Source organism: Anguilla anguilla, chromosome 11, assembly GCF_013347855.1.
Source record: "Anguilla anguilla isolate fAngAng1 chromosome 11, fAngAng1.pri, whole genome shotgun sequence".
NCBI lineage: Eukaryota > Metazoa > Chordata > Actinopteri > Anguilliformes > Anguillidae > Anguilla > Anguilla anguilla.
Genome location: NC_049211.1, coordinates 18,486,396 through 18,493,231, shown reverse-complemented (window position 1 = coordinate 18,493,231; position 6,836 = coordinate 18,486,396). Strand labels below are relative to the sequence as shown.

The 6,836-nt window shown below is 45.3% G+C and overlaps 1 long non-coding RNA gene across 2 annotated transcripts; it reads left to right on the top strand.

The window, feature by feature from the left end:
- On the top strand, positions 1-4,563 carry LOC118208431. Of its 2 annotated transcripts, none has more exons than XR_004761562.1 (3): positions 1-79; positions 2,946-3,021; positions 4,056-4,563. It is a non-coding gene; the product is annotated as an uncharacterized LOC118208431 (long non-coding RNA). The 2 variants fall into 2 exon arrangements; XR_004761563.1 differs by lacking the exon at positions 1-79 and adding an exon at positions 428-941.
- The last annotated feature ends 2,273 nt before the right edge of the window (positions 4,564-6,836 follow it).

The following is a 6,836-nucleotide window of genomic DNA, read 5'->3' as shown; positions in this document are numbered from 1 at the left end:
GTGACAATAGTGTTCGTTGCATGGCCTACGTATGTCAGCTGGGGCGTGTTGGCGAAAATCAATACAAAATCTGAAAAAGGTAGCTAGGACACCCGTTGTTTAGCGGTGAATGTATTGTTGTGACTGACGGTCTTTTTTCAAAGATTTCTTTTTTCAAGATATCTAGCTTGATCTTTGCAGCCTCTTGCCGCAAATTTTGTAGCCAGCGTACATAGGAACTAGCATGCCCATGGTGTGCAGTACTAGCCTACTCAGCTGCAGAAATGGTTAGCAACACTTAGTGACTTGAACACTTATAGCCTTATAGCCACGTGGTTAACAGCAGACGCTTTAAGGATCGAACATAAACGGCATCTGGCTCCATTCCATTGTCAGGGTAGTGATCTTATTTCACATCTTCTCTAATTATTAGATGGGTCGCTAAAATAAGCTTTACTGTTCTGGTACAGTCGGATCCACCGCTTTGTAACACAGTGCTTATTGGGTCAGATAATTGCTATCATCGTTTCATTTCAAATTATTGCCTACGTTAGCAAGCCACCTATCTTGACACTCAGTTCTGGCTCAATTGAAATTTATTTTGGTTTTATTTCTTTCTTTTTTGCTAGCCAACTGAACCGGACTATAGTCTACTATGCAATGGTGCCACTTGGCTGTCATAATAGGCCTCCCAACGCTAATTTAATCAGTCCATTCTGTGTGCTTCAGTCACAGGGATCTCTTTGACATTGATTCTGGTGGTGCTAGTGTTTCAGCATCAGGTGTAGCGACGGTGTCCTGACAGCTATGACCTTGTGAGCACAGAGGAATACTCGTATTGACATACTCACATGTCTCCAGAGAACGTTACTGTGTAGCAAAGGCGCATCTGGGCCCTGGTTTGTGCTTTGTAATAGGAGGACTTGGTTGCAGCATCTGGGTGTGTATATCCATACTGAAATGTAAGTGCCCTCTCTCTACTCCCCAGCGGTGTAAGGTTCCTGTCATAAAGGTGACACTGGGGCTCACTTTTCAAATGGCGGCCTTGCCCATCTCCTCCACCCATGTGCTTCTGTAAAATTAATAAGCTGCTTAGGGGCGTGTTCCACTGACTGCATCACTTTGTTGAGTTGTGTGGTTCAGTGCTCTGTGGGAAGGATGTGGTGGGTGCAATTGGGTACGTTTTTAAAGGTGGAGAGGATGATAACCATGAGTGTGTGGTTGTGCCTGAACAGACAGTCATACACCCGCCTTGTCAAAATCCCCAGTTCTTTGGGCGTGATATTTCAGCGATAGGCGACATGCAAGTCATCCAGCCTCTTGTCTGTTTTGGCCTAAGTATTATCAGTATTTGTTTCCCATGTGATTTTAAGTTAAGAACACTTTAGTGGGGATACCTAAACAGAGATAACCTATTTAAAATATAGAACTGAGGTAACTAGACTATAACTCTTCATGGTCAGTCATAAAATAACCATAGTCACCATAATTAGAATTTTGGTTGTTTTTCTACAAAAGTCATCAACTGTACATAGAATTATGTTAGCAGAAATTTGAACTGTTTAGCTTAGATAGAGATATGAACTCATGTCATGATGTTTCATTTCTGTAAAACTGAATCAACTCAAGCTGAAGTGTAATTTATATATATATATATATATATATATATATATATATATATGTGTGTGTGTGTGTGTGTTTGGGTTCAACCTGTACATGTGAGTCGTATGAAGGCTTTTGGATAGCAATCCATGTATTGTGAAGCGTATGGCTTGTATTTCTGACTGTCATAGCCTGTGAGAGATTTTTCTTTTGACATTGGGACCTGTGGGATGCTGACCTTGTGTCATGGCACATATTTGCTCCGCATGTGAAGATGACCTCTAGGCCTATTGATTCCTAGGTTGGTACATACAGTATCCTGTATGAAAGCAGTTCAGCAGCAGACAAAGTTGCTATTTCCCCCCTACTTTCAGAGTTTTGTTCTATCAATGATTCAGTAATATTAGCGTTTGAAAATGTATGCCAAAGGCAGCCTTATCTAAGGTAACTAAATATAGTGGCCTGCTGGGGAATTCAGGATCAGGTGCCTTGTTCAGTAGTGCAGCTGCACAGTTCTCCACCCAGGATGTGGAACCTGCTACTTATGTCTTACTAGTGTGGCTCCTTGGACACGGATTCACACCTCTGCTTCTGGCAGGATTTATATTTATGAATTCAGAACAGACCGTGGTCTGCCTCATATCTCAGTTCATAAAAAGGATTAGTTCAACAAATATCCTTGTTTGTATACTATTAGAAAGCTTGTGTGGATGCTCAATGACCTGAATTCCACTAAGATTTAGAATCCTGCTAGTAAGTGCAAGGTCACAAATACCAAACTTGGACTAATCAGGGAGTAGGATAAATGTTTTTGTTTGTTTGCTTTTGTTGGGGTTTTGTTGAGGGTATGCTGTGAAGTGTGTTCTGACAAATTATTTGTACAATGTGCTCTATAAATACATTTTGATTGATTGATTGTGTCCTCTGGGCAGACTGGCATGTGTTGACAGGCAAAGAAATATCTTACTTTAGTCGCCATCTATCTTACGTAAGGAAGGAAACCCGTGAGCAACTACAAACTTTGGAGTTCTGAGAATGAGGCCTGAGCAGCACGTGATTTCTGTGGCATTTTGCTTCCATCTTTTAAGTGACTCCAAACGCTCCCGTTCTGCATGGAAAACGAATGTGTTGAGTAGGCTTTGCTGAAAGGAGGTCAGTGGAAATACAATGATCCACTCACTGCCATTTGCTGACACTGTCCCCGGGCCCTCCCCTGAACTCAGATACCCAACAGTGACTATTAACCTCTGCCTTTCTGTGCTGTGGGTCACTGGTTCCCAGTTAATCTTTGATCCTTCTGATTTTACTGTACTGATTTTTCCTGCATGCAGTTAGGTTCCAACTCCTATTGTATGTTCCTAAAGGCACCAGGAATTTTGGAACTGAGCAGAAGGGGAGGGCAGTAAAGCAGAGTGGTGGATGGGCGGATCTTGGATTACGGTAAGGGACAGGAAAGGTCAGGACAGGTCAGTGTCACTGAGTTTCCTTGCGGGCACATGAGAGTGGCATGAAACAGAACGAGGAGGTTTTACAGGTTGCTGCATCAAAGGAGGGGATTGAGATAGACCCCATACTGTTTGTACAGCCCCCTGAGTCGGATTATCAGAAGAGCCAGTTCCTGCATGCTCACTCACTGGCACGAAAAAGTGCTTACGCAAGGGGGTCTAATTCCCTCTGGGGCTAGGTGGGATAGTGGGGAAGAGTGAGAGAGAAGCATCCACTCTGCTGCGTGGGTGACTTCAGTGCCTATGTCAAATTTGACAAAAGTCTGGGAAGGCTTGCCACTCTGCTCTGTGTGATGTGGCAAATTGGGCACGGGGGGCTTAGTCAAGGGGACTGAGGACAAGGGCTGTGGATTCTGTATGGGAAAAGCACTACATTCTCTCTCTCTCTCTCTGTCTCTTTCTCTCTCCCTCCCTCCCTCCCTCCCTGTTATGAATGTTTTTGATGAGGGACCTTTGGGTTTATATTTAAACTCTGCACTCACTGTCAGCAGCCAAAGCTATTCTCTGGCGCAGTTGGTAATTAGCCTCTTTCTCCCTTTATGCCATGCTCAGGTTTTTATGTGCTCTATACTGAGGGCTACACTTAAAAACACAGGAGCCCGTTTCAGTGTCACTTTTTTGAAGGTTACACAGGTTATATTTATATCTGAGTTAATTGAGCATTTGAAATATTCTGTAACTTTTTATAACCTATGTTCTAGAGGAATTAATTTGTCTCCGGGGAAGTGGGCTTTTGTAGATTGAAAAAGAGTATTGAAAGTCTGGATGGTGTTCATATAGAGAGGTGTGAAATGTACCATTGCACAATTGTTTCATAGAATGGTTTATTTTAAGTCGTAATTAAATCATTTATCAAAATTAAATACCTATATTTCTTACCATGGGGCTTTCTGTATGTGTTGGGAATTAAGTAGGGATGATCCTCGCTCACACTGATGGCCTCCTAATTATGTCTTATGATTATTATAGTCACTGGATCAATTTCAGAAGCACGCTCCAAGGACCATGGAGATGGAATGATACATGCTGCCGGAAACTTGCGCTAACTTGCAGATGACTCCAGTTCATTCCGAGCTCCCAGCCCGGCAGGATCTGTAGCTAAGCGTTAAAAGTGCAGACACCAGGGTGGAGTCCTCTTCTTGAGGGTAATGAAGTACCCGAGATCACCTTTTTAATCTTTGTTCAGTCCCTGTTTCTGCTGAACTGGAAGTGTAAGGAACAGCGGCCATTACCATTGCCTGTCTGGCTGTTACACAAGGTCGGCAGTGGATCTGATTCAATAGAACTCCATGTTCAGACTTTTTGGACCTAAGGGCTTGCAGTTCATGGGAATGTGGTTGGTGTTTGGCCAGGTCTTGAGACGGCAAGCTCAGCTTGCATGCAACTTTTATTGACTCCTCCTCTAATTACCATTTCCTCTGTTGGCATACTCTCCCATCTGTGGGTCTTGCGCACTCATCCTCTCTGACTGTTCTCAGACATGGCATTGCAACACAACCAACTTTCTTTCTCTTTTCTCTCTTTGATCCCTTCCTCCGCTGTGTTTTGGGACTTTTTTCTGTGGGACAGAAAGGTGTTGCACAACTGTTATATGGACTCAGCCCAACTAATATTTATAGAGTCAGTCAGGCTGAATGTTTAAAGAGAAGATTTATTTGGGTGGATGTGCTAGTTCAATAGCCCTGGTCTGTTCCCCTGCTGTGTCAGGGCTGCTGTAACCGTACCAAAGCTGGAAGTAAATGCGGAACTGAATTTCTGGGAGACTGACAGACGCTGGTGTGGTGTCACAGCAGGTGCAGAGGAGACGTAGGAGTAACGACTCAGGGGTTATGGGTTTCAGTCCCTGTGACAACACTGCTGTTGCGGTATCACTTCAAGACACACTTGCATGCCGTAGAAAAAGAACCATATTGCTTTAGATCAACGTCAATGACACCCAATAGCTCTTTGTTAACTGTGACCTTCGCTCCAGTTTCTGTCCTTGTTGTAGACGCAGGGGTATTCTGTATGGCCATTTTGGTGGGCAGTGTTGGCTGGCACCTGACAGGCCAGTCTTGCAAAAGGTCTAATGTGACTCCATTCGGGTCTGGTTTCCACAGCTGGCCTGGCATAGGGGTGGAAATATGCCATGAAATGATGGGGGTGGGGGAGGGCTTTAGGGAAGGAATGACTTGGATTCGCTGTATGAGGACCCAGTCATTTTTACATCATTGGTCACCAGAGCTGGCTCTCAGACTGAGGACTGCTTTGTCCACGAATGTGGACTGGGGAGAAACCTGAATTGTGTGGCCATTCTGAGGTTGTGGACCTAAATGACCATAGACCAGTTATGACAGCAGCTGGCTCTGTTGGTCACATTAGTCTTCCCTCTATTTCTCCTCTACAATCACACTACTGTTTATATGGCCATTTAAAATGTTCTGCTCTGTGTTCACATTGTTTACAGCAAAGTCCAGCACTTTAAGTGCTTGCCTTCGTCATTTCAGTGTTTGATCAGAGTGTTTTAAGAGTGAATTTCCTCATCACCTTCCATAATGCGTCACATTAAGTTAAACTGTGATGTAGGCCTTGTGTTTGTGGGTAAGGGAGTGTCTGTGAGTCCACGGACCTGGAGACGGCAGGGTGGGCGTGACATTTCCGGGTGACGCTGTGACATGCTCGCACACGTAGCGACACTGCGGTGTCCTGATGCGCTGGCCTAGCCCGTGCATGCGCTGTTTCGCGGGCGGCCAGGTGTGCTGAGCCACCTCCTCCCTGCCTAACCTGCTCCCAGCCCAGCGTCACAAACCCTGAATCACCCTCCTGCGCACGTCCTCACGCAGCGTCACCAGCACACCACGACCCGCCGGCTGCGCTGATGGCTTCCTGCTGATTTCTCACTGTGCTGACATTGCAGAAAAGGCTGCAGCCTGCCTCACAGACTTTGAGATCTATGAAGCATATGAACTTCAGTGACTACTTTCAAAGGAGTATGTATTAAGTAGGGGTTAAATTCTCTAACATGTTTTATAAAGGCATGTACTGCCGGAGCAACAACCTGGTAGATATTCGCAGTTAGTTATTATCAGCTTGCAATTAAAAACAGAATTGTCTTGATTTCATAAAACATCTGTGTGTGCACGCGTGCGCGCATGCGTGCATGTGTGTATGTGCACGTGTGTGTGCCTGTATGTGTCTGTGCACGTGTGTGTGTGTGTCTGTGTGCGCGTGTGTGCATGCTTGTGCCTGTATGTGTGTATGTGGGAGAGAGAGGAGAGAAACTGTCGGTGTGTGGCACTGTAATGTCCTGCCAGTGCGTCTGGCATTGTTTGCGTATCACATTCAGTGTCTCGGTGTCTGTATTTTTCCATTGCTGCCATTGTGTTCCCTGCGTCCTTCAGCTGAAAGTGTAAGGTTAGTCGTGCTCTGTGTCAGGTAAGCGCCCCAGCCCTCCGGTACGCATCCAGTTACTATAGCTGTGGCTCCTCATCGGAAAATTCCAGACTCTGCATCCCAAAGCGGGTGAGCGGGAGGGAGGGAGGAGGAGGAGGATGTGTGGCAAAAAGCCAAAAGAAGGAACAGAGACAGATAAAGGCTGCAGAGGAAGTGACGGTCTCTGCCATGAAACACACGGTGAATAATACTGAATTGTGAGGCTAGCACTCAGGCTCACTGCAGTCTGCAGGCGTGAGCTGCTGGACTGCACAACCGATGTGCTTTTCAGGATTTTGTAAAAAGGGAGGGAGAGCGGGAGGCACGTTGTCTCGCACT